The sequence below is a fragment of the Orycteropus afer genome, unplaced genomic scaffold (assembly GCF_000298275.1).
Source record: "Orycteropus afer afer isolate SDZICR_OR568_19922 unplaced genomic scaffold, OryAfe1.0 scaffold00122, whole genome shotgun sequence".
NCBI lineage: Eukaryota > Metazoa > Chordata > Mammalia > Tubulidentata > Orycteropodidae > Orycteropus > Orycteropus afer.
In genome coordinates this window covers 5,455,436-5,480,633 of record NW_006921709.1, presented here as the reverse complement: position 1 = coordinate 5,480,633, position 25,198 = coordinate 5,455,436, and the positions used below count along the sequence as shown (strand labels likewise).

The 25,198-nt window shown below is 39.4% G+C and overlaps 1 protein-coding gene across 1 annotated transcript in view; it reads left to right on the top strand.

Moving 5' to 3' along the window:
- Positions 1-25,198, top strand: part of MAP3K1 (mitogen-activated protein kinase kinase kinase 1) — an 87,097-nt gene that overhangs the window by 20,161 nt on the left and 41,738 nt on the right. The gene's annotated exons all lie outside the window — the stretch shown is intronic.

The following is a 25,198-nucleotide window of genomic DNA, read 5'->3' as shown; positions in this document are numbered from 1 at the left end:
TCAGCATAATGTCCTCCAAGTTCATCCACGTTATGCGGTGTTCTGCAGATTCTACATTATTCTTTAGCGTTGCATAGTATTCCATTGTGTCAACACTTAAGTTTTGTTAAAAAAAAATTCTGTTTAAGGAATATAATTTATTCCAAGTGTTGAGAGTTTTTTGCGTATTCTGAAGCAAGCTACCTGTGTCTTTTCAAATTCAGACTTGTTTTTTCTATAAATCCTTCAAATACCATCCTTTAGGCATTATACCTCTTTCTTCCTCAAGTCTTTTACCCATGGGATTAAAAAAAAAAAAAAAAAGTTAACATTGTGTTTCAGGATTGTTTGTGTGAATTTGGGGTTCAGAGACTGGTAACTGTGGAAACTTTAGGCCTTTAGGAATTGTATGTGTCCCCTGTGTTTGTGGAGGGGGAAATACTCTTAGCTGATGTAGCTTTCAGATTTTAGCCCCGAAACTATTATGGACTTTCTCTAGTTGGAATCAACTCAGTGGCTGTAGGTTTGATTTGGTTTTGAGTTCTTAGAACTCTGGAAAGTGAAAGAATCACCAGGTCTCACCTCAGATCCCAGGCAGCAAAGGGACCAGCTGCTGTGCTGCAGCTGAAGTCAAGCTGAACTAACTTCCCGGCAGGGATTGTTGAGAGCTTCTAAGGATTGCTCCTCCTGGATAAGCCTGCCCCAGGATGATATTCACTTGCTGGAGCTTAGAAGTAGCCAATGCTTTTTTTTTTTTTTTTTTTGAGATAGATTGGATCAGGAATGGTATGGAGAGTAGAAAGGGGTATGGAGGTGCGGTGGTGGCAGTTAGACTCAGTCTCCAGAGCCAGTGAACTGTAAATGCTAACCAGGCTCCTTTCCAAGCCAGTTGCATTCTGAGAAGGAGTCCTTGGGTGGTGCAAATATTAAGCGCTTAACTAAAAGCTTGACAGTTTGGACCTACCCAGAGGTCTTGGAAGACAGGCTTGTCTGTCTGCTGCTGAATCTACCTTGAAAACCCTGTTGAGCAGTTCTCCTCTGCACACACGGGTTGTCATGAGTTGGAATCCATTTGATGGCAACTAACGACAGATTCTGAGAGAGGAAGATGGATTACAAAAAACCAAGCCCAAAATTTTTTTAACCCCTGATTTGTAACTTAACACTGTAAACTTAATTTTCCTGGTTTATTTTATAACTAGTTTAATCAGACCCTCTGCCAGGTGGGCATTTAGACTGCCGGGTCACAAAATTGGTAGCATGTTAATTTTAGCACTTCCTAAATGATATTCAGAATCATTGATTTTAATTCTTTCTTTCAGAACTTTAAACATTCAAACAAATAAAAACACTTTTGAACAGTCTGACCTTAATTTAAGGTATTTATGACAGCCTTGTGTAGGACTAATGAAAAAAAAAAATTAGAAACAAATGAGTTCCATGAGAATTCTTCGACCTTTCAGGAGTCACAGCCCTCCTTTTATGTCAAGGTGAGACAGTGTATATAATACTTTCTAAAACCAAACTATTCTGATATAAAGCTTTAGTTTTCTTTCCAGTTAAAATTAAAAGTCTAATCAAATTGCAACTTAAAATCAAGATACTAGGGCATTCCTCATGGACATACTTGATTTCCGCCTTTCCCTTTTAGCTAGTAGATAGGAATTGCTAGGTATCTTTAGTTTGAAAGATATTTAACCCTGCTCTCTGACTGATTATTGTAGTGGACTAATTGTTAGTGTTGGGTTAGGCTTGTGAGACTTGTTCCCCTTACTGTCTTAACACTCCCACCGGACGCTGAATGAAGCTTACCTTAACTGTTTTGCGTTTGACTGTCCTGTGGAATAGAAATGATCCCTTTCTTGCTTCAAGAATTTGCAAAAATCAAATGAGATGCTGGATGATATGAAAGTGATTTCAGAAGGGTAAGTATAAAATACTGAGATTTATGGTCACAGCATTTTAAAATTAAGAAAGACAACATCCTGGTTGGATAAGTCGTGGAAGTAGACTTTACAGAGGCTCAGCCATTGTCAGATGGTCACCAGCACAAATGCAGTGCCAGTTCTGGAACCAGCAATGACTGGTTCATGGTGCCAGCATGGCGTTCTTCTATCCTAGTTTTACTTGAAAGAACAGTAATAGTTAACATCGAGCAAACACTTCTCTGTGTCTGATACGTGGAGTGCATTATACAGATTGTCTCATTTAAACTTTACACCACTTTTGAAGTAAGTGGTATATTTATTCCCATGTTACAACTGAGAAAGCAGGGACTCTTAAGAGGTGAGGTAACTCAACAAGGCATCGATTGGCACAGCTAGTGGGTGGTGAACCCTGGAAGTGAACCTAAGCATTTGACTCCAGGCCTGTGCTTGTAGCCTTTATTTATATATGTATGCGCACACACACACACACACCCATGTATGTGTATATATACATTCAAACCCATCTCTTAATTATGTATGTATATCTATGTAATTATTTACTATCAATTTTTTGTCTCGGCCTTTGTGTATCCTGCCTTACCTAGTATATGATGAAGTGAAAATCACATTTAGTGACATTGTAGATGATCTATTTAGGTGTTACAGAAATTCAGGGAGCATTAATATTTTTGTTGTTGTTAAATGAGCTCTTAAAAAAATTAGGTGAGTTGTAAACAAATAAATTTAGACTTCAGTGTATTTACTGGACCAGGTGAGAAATTAGGCTTCGGGCTACAAACATAGTTAGATTTCCTTAATTATTATTATTATTTTTTTTTTGCCAGCAGACTGGGAGGTGTGCTTGGTGGACACATGCATTTCAGGTAGCAGTTGTTAACACTGTGGAATAATTTGACCTCTTACAGAGTGCTTTAACAGACTTTATCACCATCATCACACTGTGGGATAGGGTACAGTTGTACAGTTGGGAATGCACTCAGAAAACTTGGGTGGCCTAACCAGTTATGATGTTGGGAGGAGCAGAGTGACATCCTGGTCCTTTGTTCTGTGTGTTACACACACTCCCTCCTCTGCCTCTTCTCCATATACACGTGTCCTACTGCATGAATTAGCTTCCTTGGGTATCTCAGGAATGTGGAAAACTTACTTCTTTACAATTATACTTAGCTATTAAAGCTCTTTATAAATGAGTCCTTAAAAAAAATCTAGTTTTCATTTCTAATAATTTAAAATTTGTTTAATCCAGACTTCAGCATTCTTTTAGTTCATGTGTTTTAGTTGTTCAAGGCATTTGACTGCTGAACAGAAGGCTGGCAGTTGAAACCCACCAGCCACGCCTTATAAGGAATATTGGGCAATATACTTCCATAGTGATACTGACTTGGAAACCCAAGAAGGGGTCACTATGAGTTGGATCTGACTTGACAGCAGTGAGTTTGGTGTTTTTTTTTTTTTGTTGTTGTTGTTTTTTTGGTAATGCCTGTTTACTAATTTGAATAATGATATTAATGTCTAAGGCCAGGGTTCAATATAAAGTTATGCTAAATGGTCTTACATTTATTTATTCTTATTCTCTTCTGGGAGCTCTGGTGGCATAGTGCCTAAGGCATTTGACTGCTCACCAGAAGGCTGGCGGTTCAAATCCACCAGCCGCTCCTCAGAAAGAAGATTGGGCAATCTGCTTCCCTAGAGATACTGCCTCAGAAACCCAAGGAGGGGTCACTATGAGTTGGGTCCAACTCAGTGGCAGTGAGTTTGGTTTTTTTTTTTTTGTATTCTCTACTAGTGATATAAGTTAGCAAATGCCTGCCTATCAAGTGTGGAACCTTTATTTTGTGTTCAGTTGATATCTTTGATAACTAAAAGAGCTTAGTGGATCAGAAGAGAATTCTCTGAATAATCTCCCCGACTCCAAGCCTCCCCAACAAAGGAGATTATCATTGAGTTTAACTTTATAGAAAGGTCACTCAGAAAAAACTGAAATCTTCAAGGCAAGGTAAATATCTTTTATCTGGCATGCCATTATTTTGTGTTCTTTAACAATAATATGTTTGATGTAGTCCTGTAAGTCTTACTTAGGTAAGAAACTTTAGACCATCACTTCAATTCAATTTACTGATATACTTATTCTGTGTATACTACTGTGCTGGGAGCTGAGTCATCTCCAGATAAAAGCTGAGGGGTGGGGAGAAGCAAGGTATTCTAATTACAGTGTTCTCTAGCTAGTCAGTAGGAGCTCTGATAGCATAATGGCTAAAGCACCTGACTGCTAACCAGAAGGCTGGCAGTTCAAACCCACCAGCCACTCCTCAGAAGGAAGGTTGGGCAATCCTACTTCCGTAGTGATACTGCCTCGGAAACCCAAAGGGGTCGCTATGAGTTGGGGCCGACTCGACGGCACATAACAACAACAACAACAACTAGCTAGTCAGTGGTAGCTTGTTTCATGAGGAACTCTTGAAGAAAATGGAGGGGTAGTTCTAAATTCTGCCTGGATTTGACAGCATTTTTGAATATACTGTCTAAGAGGACAACTTGGTAAGTGCAGGGCTATTCTTTGGATGCACTAATGATGTAGGCAATGACGATAAAAAATAACGAGAAGAAAGAAATACTGTTGGGCTTTAAGAAAGCCCTTTTATTAAATGTGAATTGGCCTCCCCCACTAAACAAAAATCAAGAATGAGTTCAGTGTTCAAGTCTTGAAAATAATTTATGATATATCTGTACTATATACAACTTTTAAGAAAGTGACTAATGTATAAAGTAAGATATACTTAAATTTTTCAACTTTTTGCATTAATAGTAAGTCTGCCTTTAGTGTTTCTCTCTAATGATAACTTTGCTCCATTGAGCCTTGGACTGTTCAGTCGCACAAGGGCTGAGGATTGAAGAATGTATAGATAATTCCTGTTGGCAGTTTTCATTCCTTAGGCTCAAACCCATACATATGAAAGGATAGCAGAGAAATTCTAGCTCAGATTCCTCCCTGAGGAGTGCTAGCATTTCCCAAGAGAGAGTCAAGAGGACACACACAGCAAAGGAGTCTGAGACATTGCAGAACAGTAGACACAGGCCAACGAGGGGGGACTTTTTCTAAGAGGAAAATGGTCAGCAGTAGCAGATTCCTCTGGGCAAGGAATACAAAGGGTGGCAGTGTCTGTCTCTGGAGCAGTTTCAGTGGAGTGATAGGAGCGAGAGTCTTTGTGCTTCCCTAAGGGATGAATGGGGGTTGAGGAAGTGCAGGCTACTCTGTGGAGAAGCTGGTAGAGAAGGGAGGGAGGAGGGGAGGAGAGGCAGAGCCAGAGGGTCTGAAGGGCAGAGCGTTTGGGGGTTTTATTTGGTTGGGTTTTTTTGTTTTAATACAAGGAGAGAGTGCTTTAGGTTGAGGGGATGGAACAAAGAGAGGAGGAGGTGTTACTACTGTATTGTTAAGAAGTGAGCATGCTCTTCTGAAACACTGACATTCCTCAGCCAGGGGGTTTGGTAGCCTTTGATCAGGTGGTTACTAGGAAGACCATCTATGATTGAACGCTCACCATGTTTATGAGATATGAAATGTGTGGATAGGAGTTTTCTCTTTATTTAAGTTGTTGAGGCTAATGGTGTAACAATATTTGTTCACTCAATACCACACACTATGGCAAATAACAACAAACAACATGTGGGCATTAGGAATATAGCATAAAACAGACAAAAATCAGTACTCTCATAGAGATTCAGTCACAGAAACATAGCTGTAAGTGTGCCCAGAACCCATTTCATGGTTTTGACCTGCACATTTTTTCCCCATGTTTTGCCTTAGGGATTACAGTAAACACTTCCTTTAAAGTGACCTTCCCAGCCCCAGGTAGTTCAGAGAATTGGTTTCTGTCCAGGCCCTCTGGGTGTCTCTTGCATTTCTCTATTTTCTTCCTAATAATAGCCCCTTTTAGTTACCTCATAGAAATATACTGTCTTCATTTTTACTTGGACAGCACATGCACCTTACTGGTAGCCAGCCTGATGTTGGTGTTGTACGATGTACATGGTGACGTGATCCGAAAGTACTGTCCTGGTAATAATAAAGTATCAAAATTTTAAAATGATGAGAGATATTGCTGTTGCTGTTGGGTTCCGTTGAATCAGTTCCACCTCAAAGCAACCTCATGTGACGGATTAGAACTGCCCTGTAGGGTTTTCTTGACTGTATTCTACATGGACGCAGATTGCCAGGTCTCTCTCCTGCAGAGCTACTGGATGGGTTCAGTTGCCAATCTTTTGGTTAGCAGCTGAGCACTTAACCGTTGTGCCACCGGGGTACAACTTGTGATTGATTACGCAGTCCCTCTGATCTATGCCTCATCTATGCTGTTGGTTACTTATGTATGGCTAGCATTGATAAATTATTTCCCCTAATGTTTTGTCATCAGATGCCTAAGTCATTTGACTGCTAGCTGGAAGGCTGGAGGTTCAAACCCACCAGCCACTCCTGAGAAGGAAGATTGGGCAATATACTTCTGTAACGATACCACCTTGGAAACACAAGGAGGGGTCGCTGTGAGTCGGATTCCACTCAAGGGCAGTGAGTTTGGTTTTGGTTTATAGGAACTATAGGATACTTCACTTACACAGAGGCGTCAGTGAAGCTTACTTTCACCATAGAGCTGTATTCGTGTCTGGAGGCTCATGTTGGAAAGGCATTGCTTTCTCACAGCCTGCTGCGTTAAGTGCTGAACATTTGAAGGTCAGTACGCTAGAACCTGGGTAGAGGGGAGGGAGATACAGAGGTGAGTAAGACATAGGCCTTGGCCTCTGGTAAAACACAGCCCAGGAGGAAAGGTCAATTTGTTCATTTATTCAGGGCATATTTATTGAATAATTTCTTGTGTCGAGCTTTTTGCTAGGGCTTCTGAAGCATAGACCAGGGTAAATCATAAGAGAAAACTTGCCAGTTTAAGTGGACTTACCTGGTTCTACTACATTGTAGCTTTTGCTAGATTTAAAAGGAATTAGAATGTTTTTGAAGAACTCTAGAATTTCACTGAAATGAGGAAGAAATTATTTAATGATTCAAACTATATTTGGGACAGGATGTTGGCGTTTGAGTCTCTTCCCTTTCTAGTGATTAGTAGGCAGATGACATCTTTTATTTTAATACTTGCCCAAGTTACATTTTTGAGAAAAGAGTGCCACCTATTGAGTGACTTTTTTTTTTTTTTTTTTTAAATCTCCTCCCATTTGTTTCCAAGGTTGTTGTACTGTTTCACTTTGGGTTCCTAGCTTCTGCAACCGTGTGCAACTCTTCTGGTTAACTCTAATAGATAGCTTCTGCCAGACAATGAACAAAGATGTTATGCTTGCAATGACTCCCAATCCATCTTCCAGTGGATTAACTAGCTGGCTAGCATTCTTAAGGGGAGCTTATGTCTCCAAACCAGGTATAGAAACAAAACATGAACATAAGCATGTTTTAGCACTTTGCAAATTTTAAAGCTTCCACATCGTTTTAAGTTACTCAGTGGCCCAAAGTTTTTTGTTTGTTTGTTTGTTTTAAGCTGGACATAAGAATATTAAGTGAGGTGTAGGAACAGAAGAGCAAATTGCTAGAAAGAAAAGAGCTATTCCAACAGAATGAAGGAACATATGACATTGCAAGATCTACTAGGGGACCTCCGTCTCCTAGGGGATAAGCTTAGTACCGAGATTGTTTGGGCACAGCTGGGTGGTGGGTCATGTGTATGGATGGGTGGGGATTCCTAAGGTCAAGTTGTTATTTCTTAACAATAATATAGTATCTCATCTGTGAAAGGGTGAGAACGTGAACACCAGCAAACCCACCAGTGTCAGAATGAAAATGGAGAATTTTACGCAGCCATCATTTGTAGTATATTGGTACGTTTTTGGTGTTTAGGTTTCATTTATTACCAGCCACCAGTTGTCTAAAGATTTTTCTACTCATTGGCATATGCAAGTAGAAAGTGATTGTTTTAAAAGGAAGTGGACTATATGCTTGCTAGATTTTTACCTGCTCCTGTACAGATGAATCATGCAGTTTATTGAGGATTAAAATTTTGTATTAAGATCCTTAAGTGAAAAACAAATATATATAAATAATAAGGCATTAGAGTTTATTCCATATAGAATATTTATGTTTTTTAAGCCAACTAATGTCAGGCTGGGGTCCTAAATACCAGATGTGACTAGCCATAGATTAGGTATTTTTTGGGTGAGTTTAGAGTATAAATTGGAGAGGCATCTATTGATGCTACTTAAAAAATGAGCACTGATTGGCTAGATGGCAAGCATTCTTTGAAAATGTTTTAATAATGCGAAAGTAAAAATAGTTTTCGCTTTTACTAAAACACAGTTTTAGTAGTTGCTTTCAGATGAAGCACTCAACCAGTATGATACATTAAATATTGCCATTGTATCCCAGCTCTCCTCCTTTTAGAAAAAGTGAGTCATTCTGTGACCTGACAGCAAAGAAGCGTTTCTGAAATTCATTCTTATTTGAGGAAGATAGGCTCTGTGGCTGCAGCGAGCACTGGCTCAGAAGATGGAGTTCTGACTGAGACATCATCACCAACTGGAGCGGAGACCTGGCCAGACAAGAGAGCCAAAGTTTCATTTCTCATTTTGGGCTACTGTGCATCTTTTTGACTCATAACACTTAAATATGCAAAGTGGTTATGTGTCTTTTAAGGAAGAGAAACTTGTGATTCATTCCTTTGAAAAGAAAAAGACTAGAAGTGTTAATGTTTTTAGTGTAAGACAACCTTAAAAATCCATATTTTTCATCTTTACTTTGTCAAATGTTCGTCTTGACAGTTGGATGAGCTTTCTGAGGGAGCTTTAACAGAGTTCCTTATACACAGTACTCGCTCTTTTTAGTAATTAAGCTTGACTTGATTTTATGATGGTGAATATCGTGGGTACCGAGTCTGAAATTTTGTAGCCATATTTCCCAGTCTGAGTTATCCTCAGGGTCTGCACATCCACATGTATAGCATGTAGATGATGGTGGCAACATTAAGAAAGAATTCTCATGTTTGAAAAATGCTGGGAACCACTACATTATAGAGGAGTGACAAAGAATATTTTACATAAATAAAATGTAGGAAGGAACTCTCCAGTTTAACAATTAAATTGTTGAGCTTTATGTTTTTTGATGCTTTATTCTCTGGCAGGTAATACTACATTTATATACCAAAAAAAAAAAACAAAACAACCAAAAAACCACTGCCTTCCAGTCAGTTCCAACTCATACCACCCCCCATTGGGGTTTCCAAGGCAGTAAATCTTTATGGAAGTAGATTGCCTGGTCTTCTTTCCATAGAATGGCTGGTCGTTTGAACCACCAACCTTCTGGTTAGCAGTCAGATAAATGCCTTAGGTACTGCACCACCAGAGCTCCTTACATTTATATAGTGGTAGTCATGCGTTAGTATTAAACAAAAATAAATAAATGTTCACGCTGCAAACCCCTAAATTGTTATCTTGTAGTCCAGTCTGATTCTGTACATGAGGTTCTTGAGCTCCAAAAAAATTGTGAATTACTTAAGATCACATAGCTGGTTAGTGACATAGTCAGGACATGACTGAACTTCCAGATCTGCTAATCCTGTTATTTGCCTTTGCTTCCATGAAGCTTTCAATAATATAGGGAGCCATACTTTAGTGGCACATGTTTGTTTTTAAAGTATTACAAGCATACAGAAAAATACAGAGGGACAATATTAGCACACAGTAATAAAATAAATAAAATCTTCACCTTTATTTAATAAGTGTTAATGTTTTACCATGTTTGCTGCAGATGGGTGTGCTTATGTATGTGTACGTGTATTTTTTTTAAAAAGAAATGATTTTTAGAGAATCCTTGAAGCCTTGTTTGCCCTCCCAGACCTTCTTCTCACCTCCTTACCCCACAGAGGTGAAGGATCAAATAGCAACTTTGTACAGCAGTCTTCACATTCCAGACCTCTCTAGTCAGCATGTTACCAGCTGAAACTAGAAGAAATAGTTGTTTTGCAAATAACAAATTTTTTAAAGAAATTAGTAGACATAATAGTGTGAAAGAGCTTTGACACCAGAGAGATCTGGTTTTCAAACTAGAATTCTCACTTACTAAGGATTCTTAATCAAGGTACACAGCCTTTCTGCAAGTTTTTCATTTGCATAATGAGGATGCTGAGAATTACTCTCTAGACTTGTATGAGACTTAAAGCTGCTGTACCTAGTACAAAAGAGATGTTCTGTAAAGGAGAGCTTTAATAATAATAATAGCAATGTGTACTATATGAGTACCTTGTACTTGGCACTATTCCAAGTACTTTGTCCTTGTTCATTTTAAAACTCCATGATGTGATAGCTAAATGCAAAGGACATAGAACAGTGTATGGCACATGGTAAATACATGTCTTAGTTACCTAGTGCTACTGTGATAGAAATGCTACAAGTGGATGACCTAACAAACAGAAGTTTATTTTCTCGCAGTTTTTGGAGGCTGGACATTTGGATTCAGAGCATTGGCTCTGGGGGAAGGCGTTCTCTCTCGGCTCTGGAAGAAGGGTCTTGTCTCTTCAGCTTCTGCTTTCTGGTTCCTTGGCTTGCATCACTCTTCCCCCATCTCTGCTTGCTAATCTGCTCATTTTATATCTTAAAAGAGATTGACTCAAAGTACACCCTACACTAATCATGCCTAATTGACATAACAAAGACAACTCATTCCCAAATGAGATTATAACCACAAGCATAGAGGTTAGGATTTACAGCACTGGTGGTGCTGTGGCTAAGGCATTTGGTTGCTAACCAAAAGGTCAGAGGCTCAAACCCACCACCTGTCCCACAGGAGAAAGATTAAGCAGTCTGCTTCCGTAAAGATTTACAACCTTGGAAACCCTGTGGGGTCGCTGTGAATTGGAATTGACTTGATGGCAGTGGGTTTGGTTTTAATTTTTGTAGAACATGATTCAATCCATGTGTTAAGCTAGGTTCTCTAGAGAAGCAAAACCAGTGAAGCTTATAGAGAGAGAGGAAACAAAATTTATCTTAGGAAAATGGCTCACACACTTACAGAAGCTGGCAAGTCCCACCTTCTTGGATCACACGTCAGGCTGAAGGTTTTTCCTGACTCACACAGCTGTAGGGGCTGACAAGCTCAAAATTGGCAGGCAGTATACCAGCTGTTGACTCCAATGAATGACGAATCCAAGATCACCAGGCTGAATGGTGGATTGTTTGCTCACAAACAGTTGCAGGCAGCACAACAGGATCCTGATCCACAGAAGAGCGTCTCTATTCCCACGAGGTCCATAAATATTTTGGAAGCAGGCCACACCCCTAGGGAAACTCCCCTTCAACGGGTTGGCTGCTCAAAACATATTTCCGAACCCATCATGGGAATAACCCACCTCACAACTGCTTAAACCACAAAGAATTGTGGTCTAGCCAAGTAGGCACACAACTCCAACTATCACAATCCATAACAGTAAATCATGAATATTAGCTGTTATTATTACCTCTGTTTATAAAGAAATTAATGAGATAATATTAGAGGAGCTAATTTTCTTCTAAGCACTTTCATCTATAGTGTTGTTGTTTGGTGCATTCAAGTTGATTCTCAACTCCTAGCAACCCCATGTGACAGCCTCATCGGATTTCCTAAGCTGTGGGCTTTATGGAAGCAGATCACCAGGTCTTTCTCCTATGGAGCCACTGGGTGGGTTCAAACCACCAACCTTTTGGTTAGCAGCTGAGCATTTAACTGTTGTGCCAGCAGGACTCCTTACATATATATTAACTCATTTAATATGGTAGGTACTGTTGTCCTCCATTTTATAATGCGAAAACTAAGGCAAAGACAAGTCAGATAACTTGGACTAAGGTTCTGTAGCCTAGTAAATGTCACATCTTGAATTTGAACCCAGGCAGTCAAACTCCAGAGCTCATGCCCCTCATTACTGTGCTCAGACATAGAGGCATCTGTAAGGATGGTACAAGGATGGAGCAGTGTCTCATTATGTTGTACGTAGAATCATTGTGAGTTGGATCCTATGTGCTGTCACTGACAACAACAACCACCTGACTTCTGTAGCCTCCCTGTCCTAGGAACATGTCTTTCATGTTGTGTGTGATCCGTTGACTAAGAAATCCTCTTGGTTTTGTTGTGTTTATAATCCATGTTTCCTCATGTCACCCCAGCCTGTTAAAATGAGTCATTTTGATGAAGTTACCACCACTCATGTGTCAGTTTGTTATACTGTGGTGGCTTGTATGTTGCTATAACGATGGAAGCTATGCCACTGGTATTTCAATTACCAGCAGGGTTGCCCATGGTGGACAGCCATCAGTGGAGCTTCCAGACTAAGATAAACCAGGAAAGATGACTTGGCATTTCACTTCTTAAGAAATTGGATGGTGAAAACCTTATGAATAGCAGCAGAACATTGTCTGATACAGACAGAAGATGACCTCCTCAATTTGGAAGGCACTCAAAATATCACTGGGAAAGAGGTGTCTCTTCAAAGTAGAGTTGACATTAGTGACACGGATAGAGTAAAGCTTTTGGGACCTTGATTTGCTCATGTGGCATGACTCAAAATGAGAAAAAACAGCTGTAAACATCCATAAACAATCAGAGCATGAAATGTATGACGTCTAAATCTAGGAAAATTGGATGTTGTCAAAAATGAAATGAAACTCTTGAAGATTGATAACTGAGGCACTAGTGAACTGAAATGGACTGGTATTGGCCATTTTGAATCATACTTCCATGGTCTGCTGTGCTGGGAATGACAAACTAAAGAGGAACAGCATCACATTCCTTGTCAAAAAGAATATTTCAAGATCTATCCTGAAGTATAATGCTGTCAGTGATAGCTTAATGTCAGTATGCCCACAAGGAAGACCATATTATATGGCTATTATACAAACTTATGTACCAGCCACTGGATTTTTACCAACTACTGCAGTCTGAAATGGATCAAACTTGAAATCAAGGTACACTGATAATTCCTGGTGATTGGAATGCAAAAGCTGGAAATGAAGAGAGATGGATAATTGGAATATATGGCTGTGGTGACAGAAACAATGCCGGAAATTACATGATAGGATAGTACCTAAGGCATTTGACTGCTAACCAGAAGGCTGGTGGTTCAAACCCACCAGCCACTCCTTGGAAGGAAGGTTGGGCAATCTATTTCCATAGTGATACCATCTTGGAAACCCAAAGAGTGGTTGCTATAAGTTGGGTCCGATTCAACAGCACATAACAACAACAACAACATTCACTGGAAATACTTTTTTTCAGTAACTTAAACAGCAACTATACCTGTGGACCTCACCAGATGGAATACAAAGGGATCAAATCAACTACATCTGTGGAAAGAGGCAATAAAGAAGCTCAGTATCATCAGTCAGAACAAAGCTTGGAGCTGATTGTGAATGGACTATAAATTGCTCATATGCAAGTTCAAGTTCAAGCTGAAGAAAATTAAAACAAGTGCACAAGAGCCAAGGTACAACCTTGAATATATTCTGCCTGAATTTAGAGTCCATCTCAAGAATAGATTTGACATATTGAATACTCATGACTAATGACCAGATGAGTTGTGGGATGACATCAAAGACATCATATGGAAAGAAAGCAAAATGTCATTAAAAAGACTAGAAAGAAAAAACTAAACTGAATGTCAGAAGATATGCAGAAACTTACTCTTGAACATGGAGGAGCTAAAATAAATGGAAGAAATGATGAAGTAAAAGAGTTGAACAGAAGAGTGCAAAGAGTGGATCGAGAAGGCAAAGTAAAGTATTAAAAGGAAATCTACAAAGACCTAGAGTTAGAAAATGAAAAAGAAAGAGCACCCTTGGCATTTCTCAAGCTGAAAGAACTAAAGAAAAATTCAAGCTTCAAATTGCAGTATTTGAAGGATTCTATGGACAAAATACTGAGTGATTCAGGAAGTGTCAAAAGGCACAGAATACACAGAATCACTGTATCAAAAGAATTGATTGACATTCAGCTATTTCAGGAGATAGCATATGATCAAGAACCAAAGGTACTGAAGGAAGAAGTCCAAACTGCCCTGAAGATTCCTTCGAAATCTTCAAGACTCCAGAAATTGATGGACTACCCATTGAGATGTTTCAACAAATGGATGTAGTGCTAGAAGCACCAACTCATCTGTGTGGAAGAGATCCATATTTGTTCCCATTCCAAAGAAAAGTAATCCAACAGAATGGGGAAATTATCAAACAGTATTATTAATATCACATGCAAGTAAAATTTTGTTGAAGATAACTCTAAAACAGTTGCAGCAGTACATCCACAGGGATCTGCCGGAAATTCAAGCCAGAGTCAGAAGAGAGGATGAGAAATGAGGGATAGCATTGCAGATGTCAGACGGATCTTGGCCAAAAGCAGAGAATACCAGAAAGATACTCACCTGTGTTTTATTGATTATAAGGCATTTGACTTTGTAGATCATAACAAATTATGGATAAAGTTGCGAAGAGTCGGAATTCCAGAACACTTACTTGTGCTCATGCAGAACCTGTACATAGACCAAAGGGTAGTCATTTGAATAGAACAAACAGATACCCCGTGGTTTAAAATCAGGAAAGGTGTGTGTCAGGGTTGTATCCTTTCACCATACTTATTTATTTTGTATACTACATAAATAATCCAAGAAGCTGAGTATATGAAGAAGAATGTAGCATCAGTATTGGAGGAAAAGTCATTAACAACCTATGATACGCCGATGACACAATCTTTCCTGCTGAAACCAAAGAGGACTTGAAGCACATAGTGATGAAAATCAAAGACTGCAGTTTTCAGTATGGATTATACCTTAACATAAGGAAAACAGAAATCCTCACAGTTAGACCGATAAGCAAATCATGATGAACAGAGAAAATACTGACATTGTCAAGGATTTCATTTTACTTAGAACCACAATCAGTGCCCATAAAAGCAGCAGTCAAGAGATGAAACAATATATTGCATTGGGCATATCTGCTGTAAAAGACCTCTTTAAAGTTTCAAAAGCAAGATGTCACTGTGAAGACTAAGGTGCACCTGACTCAAGTCATGGTATTTTCAGTCGCCTCATATGCATGTGAAAGCTGGACAATGAATAAGAAAGATTGAAGAAGAGTAAGTGTCATTGAATTATGGTGTCGGCAGAGAATATGGACTATCCATGGACTGCCCAAAGAACAAACCAGTCTTTCTGGAAGAAGTACAGCCAGAATGCTCCTTAGAAGTAAGGATGGCAACTTTGGACGTATTATCGGAAGGGACATCCTGCTTGGTCGTCTTGGTTCTCTAGTGCTGCTATACAGACATAGCACAAGTGGATGGCTTAACCATCAGGAATTTATTCTCTTATAGTTGAGGAGGCTGGAAGTCCAATTTGAGAGTGCCAGTGCTAGGGGCTGGGTATAGGCCCCTCGACCTTGGGCTTCAGCTCTGCCTCTTATTCCAGGCCCACTGGAGTTAGAGGGATCTGCTAACTCAACCACTGGCTGCTGAGGCTGATGAACCCAAGGTCAGCAGGTGAAATGGCACAATCCCATGATCGGTAGGCAACATGGCAGGCCACTGCTCCAAGTCCAGGAACTGGAGATGAAGACTTGCCAAATGGCAGGATCCAGATGTGCCACAAAGCTAGAGACCTTCCTCAAAGCTTCTCCTTATATACTGGAAGCAGGCCATACCCTAAAGGCAGCTACTTGGCTGCATACAGCACATTCTACAATCTCATCATGAGGAATAACTACATCCAGCTGCCCAGCCACTCAAAACCACTGCCCAGCCAAGTTGACATACAGCCTTAATTACCACACTTCATAGAGAGTCAGCACAAAAAGAGGAAGCCCTTCAGTGAGATGGATTGACAGAGTGGCTACATCATTGGACTCAAACATAGCAATGATTGTGATTGTGAGGATGGCGTAGGACCAGGCAGTGTTTCATTCTGTTGTACATAGAGTTGTTATGGGTTGGAACTGATTTCAGTGGCACCTAATATCAAAATTTTGCTGGAAGAGGTCACTTTTTTTTTTTAGGGAATTTTTGCCCAATCAATACCCAGGCAGCCTCTCTGCACCCCAGTACTTCCTAAACTCTCTGGCTTGGGTCTTAAACATGCTTGTGAATGAATTTGGTCAGTTGCCCTGTAGCCTTCTCCATACAGCACTGTTGCCATTGCCTCCCTCAGCCACGTCGATGTCACCGTTCCTGCTGGGCGCTGATGCTGCTGCTTCGGCTCTGCTCTGCCCACCATGCATTGGTAGTGCTGTAGGTGTCCCAGTGTGCCAGAGCTTAGAAGGCTTTTGTAGTGAAGGGACGGCTGTGTCCCAAGCCCCTTTTTTATTTAATATTCTGAGGCTTTACAGATCCTTTGTTGTGTAGGGAGTTTTAGAGAAAAAGTTTTGTCAGGTGCTTCTTGCTCTTGGATTCTTTGCCTTCACTCTAGACCTGAGTCCTTGGTAGAGAGTGAGTGAACTTGGCCAGGGACAAATCTTGGTGACCAACTTTGGGCTCTCCTACTAGTTGGATTGGGCCAAGCTTGAATGTCTGGCACCCACTTTTCTTAGGATGGGTTTTTACCCAGATACTTACCCTATCTCTGTTGTTGTCTGTAAATGTATTTTTCTTTCCCATATTTTGAATCCTGAGCTTGGCACCTTAATTGCATTAAACACATGCTAAATTTTACATAAGTTGAGAAGTCTTACATTAAGATAACTTTTGATAGTTTGTCTTTTGGAGTTTCCTTTCTGACTTATTGCAGCCAGAAAAGACTGTAGAGATGATCCGGTACAAATTTCTTACAGTATGTTCCAAAGACCACTACTCTACCAAAGTATTCCTCTAAAAAGGAACTTCCTTGCCAGGTACTCACAGGGGAATGCTGTGAACCTTCATTTTACCCTTGGAGAATCATAATACACGTAGGTCTGTGTTAGTTGCTCTGGGAAGTCCTATAATAAATCATTTTAACTTGTATTTCCTCAACTGCAGAATCATAAGGTGTTTAGTAATTTATAGAACATTATTTTCACCCAGGCTATTTTTTTTCTTTCTGGAATATCTCCATCAGTCCTCATCAGCTCCCTACCGCTCCTGTTCTTTCTTTTAAAATTGTTCAGGCATCACTTCCTCATGGATCTTTCCAAGACCCCTCGAAAAAAATTAGGAATGGAGATCACTTCATCCTTGCAACTACTATGGTACATTAAATACTTCTGTTACAACATAGATGGTGTTGTATTTTCTCTATCTTGCTAGTCTGTTTACCTGGAGGGAGAAGGCTCCTATCTTACTTTTCTGTTTCATATTTCCACTTTGTATTTGTGTCACTGTTGCCTAGCTTACACCTAGTAGGCGTGCCAGTATTCATTGAACCAAGTAGTTTCCTAGCAATGAAGTGTAGAGAGGAAAAGCTACACTTGTCAGGAAGTCATTCTTCCTCATTCTAAGCATCCCAGTTAACTTGCCTTTCTACCAGCTGGAAGGAAGTACTATAGAAATAGTACTGGTTGTTCCACTGAGTTTGAAAGAAGTCATTCTCCTAGCAGAAGCTGCACTATGCACTACTATGATGGCTTTGTGTTCTAATTCAGTTGCTATAACCTCTTCTTAGTTAATCTGGAAACATTTTTAAAAACAGTCCAAGAGTTTTTATTAACATAGAATAGATTTACCTAACATGTTACATTTTTAACTTTAAACTGCTTTTCTTAAAATTTTGAGAGGGGAATATCTACAGTAACATTCCAAGTACTAGCCTTATGCATATGACGTCTTAAAAAAGTTCTCACCTTGATCTGCCGTATTCCTCCAAAGATGATTTAATAAAAATGTTGTCACACACCCATTTAGAGAAGGTTCCAAAGAAAAGCATATGCCAACAATTTACACATCAGTTGTTTTTTTATATGTCTCCAACCCTAGATTTGTCAAGTAGCACGAAAGGGGAATTCTTTAAAGGAAATACACAGCCAAATACTGTGGCGGGGGGGGGGGGGGTATCCTTTTCCTTGCTTACTGATCTGCATTCAACATTTAAGGAAGAGGATACTCTCAGTGTCCCATTTATTGTCAAAAGTTTCTAAAGATTCTTCAAGTAACAACAACACAACAAAGGAAGGAATAAACAGTGGAATTTTTAGCACTGAATAGAAAAAGAATACATATCTATATAATTAAAAATATTTTAAGCTTTTTACAAATTTTTATTGGAAAGGATCAAATGGGAAGTGGGACCATATTAGTCCTTAAACTTACCTGTAAAACTAGTTTGCATTGAACCTGATAGATTATATGAGTTCTTTGGTGCGAATAAAAGAGCAGTGCGTGTGAATCCTTCCTCTCTGGTATGGTGGGTGGAAGAGTAGTAATACTTAGAATTGCCATTGAAAATGTGATTGATTAATTTGATGAATGTGAAAAGTCTTTTTGAAAAATATTTCAAGTAATAAACATTGCAGTGGCCAGTAACTCTTCAATTCGGTTTTTTGTTTACCATTGGTAGCAAAATGTTGTCATTGTCATTAGGTGCTGTCAAGTCACTTTCAACTCACAGTGACACTGTGTACAACAGAACGAAACACTCTCTGATCTGCACCATCCTCACAGTCACTGCCATGTCTGAGCCCATTGTTGCAGCCACTGTATCAGTCCATCTTATGAAGATCTTCCTCTTTTTCCCTGACCCTCTACTCTGCCGAGCATGATGTCCTCTCCCAGGCACTGTTCTCCCGATAACATGTCCAGAGAATGTGTGAGAGCGTTCCGGCTGTTCTTTCTAGATGGAATAGCATCGATTATTTTCCTGTCACTGAGGGTTTCATAAGTTGACAGATTATAAATCTTAAAGAATCACAAAACCTATGTTTCTATCCGTTCCCGACTATGTTTCAGTTTTCATTTGTTGATATAAGTATCACCAAAAGATGTAGTTCATAATTTGTAATGAATCAGTTGACTTTTATAGAACTTGAGTATGAGTTACTTTAGAACTGACAGTGTGTTGGTGAGTAGTGGTGACTACCTGACTTGATTTTTAATGATTACTTTCATCATTCCAGGGACTACCTATCTGAAAAATACATGTAAAAAGTTTGTTAATTTTATAAGATTGTTTCCTGAAAGGTAGTTTTATCAAATATTTATATTTGACTCTTCCTGTAAATATCAAGAAAGATGCCTTTGAATCATAGAATAGTCTTGAGCAGAGTTAAGCAGAAAGGCAAAAAGAAAACAGCTTAGAATCTTTTTTCTTTCTTAATAATATATCCTCTACTCATTATAGCAGTGCCCTGATTGATAGTCTTCAGTGTCTTATTCACACATTATTTTATATTTTTATTGATATCTGAAGTGTGTAGTACACTGAATTTTCTAGTTGCCAGTGATAATTTACTTAGCAATCTCTTAGGATTTACACAGTAGTCTAATAGAACATCGGTTGCTTTAAAGTATATATAAGAATAGATAATATAGGAGAGCTAGCTGTACAATTAAGATACAATTTTCTTTTGGCAGTTAAGATACACTTTTCTTTTGGATTCCCTTGCCCCTTCTCTAAAGGGAGATTCTCTAAAAGGAATGTCTTTGGATATATTTTTCACATAGTTGGAATGCTGAAAGTAATTATGAAAAGTCAAGTCAAATAGTCGCCATACTCACTAACATGCCAGTTCTAAAATGACTTAATATGCAAGTTCAATGACAGTCACTGTCTTGTCACAAATTATTAAATTTTTTAATGTTATTTTTATATATGTAATTAACTCTACAGCCTAGGTCAGAGGTAATTGACTGCAAAATAATAATAATAATAATAATACATACAGAATTGCTGCTCTTAAGAAAGGTTTCATACTAACTCGTGGGAGCTCTGGTAGCATAGTGGCTAAAGCACTTGACTGCTAACCAGAAGGCTGGCGGTTCAAACCCACCAACCACTCTTCGGAAGGAAGGTTGGGCAATCCTACTTCCGTAGTGATACTGCCTCAGAAACCCAAGGAGGGGTCGCTATGAGTCGGGGCCGACTCGACGGCACATAACAACAACAACAACAACTCGTAGCTCTTCTGCCTTTTGTAAACTCTGTTAATACTTTTCTGCAGTGTCTGTTTAATCTTTCACAATTTTTGTTGCTTAGAAGTGGGAATACCTGTTGACTGTTCTTTGTGAAATTGTTTACCACTTAATTTGTGGTAGAAGTTAGGAGTTGTTAAGACTACATGTGTCTATCATGTGTGCCGGGCACAATGTCTGTACGGTGTTATTTCCGAAGTCTGTTGATTAGGAGTGATACGCAGCTACTCTCGGAGTCTGCAAAAGCCCCCATATCTGTTCTGTCTGGGTGCTGTGTTCATCGCTGTAGGACATGCCTGGTAAAAGGCTCTGCCCTTAAAGGGCTTAGCACTTTCCTTGTCTGTGTTGGCCTGCGTCAGCCAGTGGGTAAGCAAGCATTTGTGCTGTAATTATCTATAAATATATTGCTTTGATTTAATTTTTATTAACTTCATATATAGTCTTCAGCTTCCTATGCCACATTTTTCTTTTCAAAATCCCGTAATTTCCGCTGGAGAATAATTTTAACTTTAAAACTAAAATGGGTTGATATTTTAATAGAAACATACCCATGATTTCAAATAGTCTATGTATAGCATGTATATAACAATTAATAATTTATTAAAATGAGTCAGAATCACTGAGGTAGTATTAAACTGGTTATATTCACTGTTCATGATTAGGTATATTGTTGTCTTTGTTATTTAATAACAAAGATTTACTGCCTCAGAAACCCAAAGGGGGTCACTATGAGTCAGAATGGGAACTCTGGTGGCATAGTGCCTAACTCATTTGACTGCTAACCAGAAGGCTGGCAGTTAAAACCCACCAGCCACTCCCTGGAAGGAAGACTGGGCGATCTACTTCCGTAGTGATAATGCCTCAGAAACCTGAGCTTTTTGAGAGTGAATTCTGTGCCTATAACCCTCAAATAGGGAGATTTACACACAAACACTAGTAACAGTTCTATTTTTTTCCCTGACAGAGATTCAACATATTCTACGCTGCTTATACCATGACTATAACATTTATGAGTAATCAGTCTTTTGTTTTGCTAAAGAGAGGGGATTTATATGGGAAAAGAAAGTTAGTTGCCTGTTTCTTGCTGTAAATAAATGGTGGTTGTGCCACCTTTATTTTCAGGGTCAAGCATTACTGAACGTAAATTGGAATAAGTCTTTTTGGGTACAGATATTTAGAATGTGAACCATTTTTACATGCAATCTGTTCTTATGTAAACTTTAGGCATGTTGTAAATACTGCATTACATAAAGATGGCAGCGTTGCCCTTACTACTGGTTTTATTCAATCACTCATTCATGCTTAGGAAAGGGAAAAGGCCAACAATTGCCGTTGACAATATATCTCAGCAGAAACTGTCTGGAAAATAGATTTGTTCCAACATTGGAATACAGGTTTTTTGGCTTTGTTTGCAAATGCTGTAGGTGTAGGTCAGTGGGATTTAAGCACTTAGAAATCCTCTTGTTCTGTAGGGAAACGGAATCTGGGAACACACAGATCTGAATTTAAATCCCGTGTTTTTCACTTGAAGACTTTATCACCTTGGACACAACTTTAGCTTCCTTGTCTGTTTTCTCATCTGCAAAACAGGATAGTAAGAGCCTGGTGCCAGGCCTGTGGTAAGGGATTGTTAACTTCTCTTGTTAGCCTTTGTGTGTTACCGTTTTCTCTGCCCATCCTCCCCAACTCAGTCCTTTTCTTGCCTTTTACCTGGAAATTTAAAGGTCCTACACTAGAGTTGTTTCGTTTTGGAAGGTGGTTCCTCCCTTGCTTCTCTCCTTTGCCCTTGGTAACAAAGCTGGTGCGTTTGTGGTATGTGAATCTCCTGCTGGTGTGAGAACTTCACGGTGGACTTCTTTTGGGTAGCTCTGCATAGACCTGTCCCAAATATGTGTATTTTCCAGTGGTTCTTGAGACTCCATAGATGCTAGGAGACAGGAGATTCTCTGTATACCAAAACCAAAAACCAAACTCACTGGCATTGAGTCAATTCCGACTCATAGCGACCCCCTTTGGGTTTCTGAGGCAGTGAATCTCTACAGAAGTAGATTGCCCAGTCTTCCTTCCACGTAGTGCCTGGTGGGTAATTATCCATAATCTAAACTCTCCTGGAAATCTGTATTTATACTAGGATTATACCATTTAATTTCTAGAAAGGTTTTTTATGATTATTGTAGTCTTAGTTACTCCTGTTACAGTGAAGTGTTGTCCTAAGGAATAGAATATGCTACTTTCTTGTAATAAAATTAACAACTGTAAAAATTTGTAAAATTTCTTTGTATTCTCATCAAATAGATATCATCATGGATATCTGAACCCTTGTTGTTCTTATTGTTGTTATTATGTGCCCTTGAGTCAGACCCGACTCATGGTGACCCCTCCTTGGGTTTCCGAGGCAGTATCACTATGGAAGTAGATTGCCCCATCTTCCTTCCGAAGAGTGGCTAGTGGGTTTGAACCGCCAGTCTTCTGGTTAGCAGGCAAGTGCCTTAGGCACTATGCTACCAGAGCTCTGAACCTTTAATTGTTACAAAAACAAAATCGGAGTTGACAGTGACCAGTCATGAAAACAAGAGCACAGGCTTTAGAGTCAGACAAGGGTTTTGAATCCTGGCCCTGCTTCTTACTGACTGTGTGACCCTTGATGTGAAACCCAACCTCTCCAAGCTTGAGATGGTAAAGATCTCATAGGATTGTTAAGGTGAAATAAGTTAATACATGTACAGTACCTAACATTAGCTTTTTCTGTTATGACATGGGTCTGGCAGCTATTTTTCCATGTCACTACTTACTGACTAACACAACATTTCTATGCTAAAAATGAGCCATTTAAGAAGTACGTTTCTAAAAAAGTGATATATGACTTAGTAGGAGTGCTCAACCATTAGCCAAAAGGTAGGTGGTTCAAACCCACCCAGAAACGCCTTAGAAGACAGGCCTGGCAATCTGCTTTTGCAAGGTCATACACTTGAAAACCCTATGGAGAAGTTCTACTCCATGCCATGGACTTACCATGAATCAGAATAGACTCACAACATAATACTTGCTGGAAGTCTGGCGTTTTTTTTTTAAATTATATTTTTGAGTGTTTATTCAGTGTTTTCTGTGTACTAGATATTGTGCTGAATTGATGCTTTAGTCAGGTTCTTTGGGGGTTACTGGGAACAGACGCATGTTAGGGTTTATTTCAGTGGAAAGTAAAGAACGCACAATGAAGTTTCTCCTCTGTAGCACAAACACGTGGCCTCTAGAGAACTCGGTCATTCATCCCGCCAGGTGGCATAAAAGTAGTTCTAACTGTTGAACAGCATATTAGGGGACCCAGGTGCAACTCATGTTTATTCTTCCTGCTTCATTCCCTCCTCTCCATCTCTAACTGCATCTTTCTGCTAATTCCTCTCTTCTCCCTTATTTCTGTCTCATTGCTTCTACTTAATACCACGCTCTGTTTCTCTACTTCAGTGCCATTCTTCCTGTATTGACCCATCTGTGTAGCATGCATTCAGACTCCGAGAGAGAGATCGGATTAAGATGCCAGTACCATCCAATATAGAGGGTGCCTTTGAACCAGGGCACATCCCCACCAACCAACTGTGGGCTGCGGGATGGCTTCAGATGAATAAAGCATGGTCCCCTAAGCATCAGATACCACCCTCAGAAGATGAAGTAGCTGTGGCTGCAGAGGTGCTCTGACTTCCCAGAAGAGGGCAGCATGCCAGGCACCTTTTGTGGCCTGACCAGAACCAGAGGGACAGTGCTGTCAACAGTGTCTCACATCACAAAACCAAACCTACTGCCAGTGACTCAATTCCGATTCATGGTTACCCTGCAGGACAGAGGACAGCCGCCGCCATAGGGCTTCCAAAGCTGGAAATTTTTACGGAAGCAAGCTGTCTCATCTTTCTCCTACAGAGCAGCTGGGAAATTCAGACCATTGACCTTTTGGTTAGCAGCCAAGTACATTGACCACTGAGCCACCAGTGTTCCTTCTTACATCACCAAACCAAAAAACAAACTCACTGCCGTCGAGTCGAATCTGACTCATAGCGACCCCTCGTTGGGTTTCCGAGGCAGTATCACTATGGAAGTAGATTGCCCAACCTTCCTTCTGAGGAGTGGCTGGTGGGTTTGAACTGCCAGCCTTCCAGTTAGCAGTCAAAATGCCTCAGGCACTATGCTACCAAAGTTCTCTCTTACATCATAGTGAGTCAAATAAATGAAGACTACTGGCCATGGAAGTGTCTTGTTTTTAAGTAGGTAAATTCTGTAGGTCTAGAAAGAGATTAGAACTAGAAACCTAACCTTGGGAGAAAGGATTCTTGAAGCTCTAGGTCAATCACAAAATTCATTCTCAGCAAGTGTTTTAGAGATGAAAAAAGCAGGTACCTCATATTTTCTAAGTAAGCAGAAAAAGAAGATGAAGCTCATTGTGTAATAATGTTTAAGTTTCTCATATTTACCTGCCTAAAATTCTTTTTTTTTTTTAAGTCTTCAAGTAGTTTCCCAAAATTCATGTTTATTTTATTAAAACTTTGACTTTTTAAAAAATCAGTAATACACAAGCTGTTGTTTTAGTTAAAACAACAGGTATGTTTCTAGATAATCACACACACAAAATAATGCCATTGAGTCAGTTCCAACTCACGGCAGCCTCATGTGTTGCACAGAACTGTACTCTGGGTTTTTAAACAGTAAACTTTGGATTTTCATGGCTGTCACCTTCCAGAAGCATGTCCCCAGGACTTTTGTTCTGAGGCCCTTCTGGGTGGATTTGAATTGCCAGACTTTTGCTTCGTAGTCAAGTGCTTAATCTAAAGCAGTTCATGTTTTATGAAGATGGATTAAACTTGGTGATGGCTCTTCTCTAGTGATTTTATAGCTATTTGTTCAGGTTAGCTTTGATTAAAAAAACATTCTGTCTTCTGTTATAGCTATTGTATTAATTGGGTAGAATGACATGTTATTGCTGTGTACATATATAGAGTATCTGTACATACATACACACATACCAAGTAAAAATGAAAATGTTACATATACATATATGTGGTCTGTGAAGACCATATGTTAGGATTATAACAAAACAATAAATGTATGTAGAAAAAACTTATTTTTCTTTCTGGTCTGGTTTGCATTCCAGAGACAAATAAAATTGTTTAGGTATAATTTCTTCCAAGTA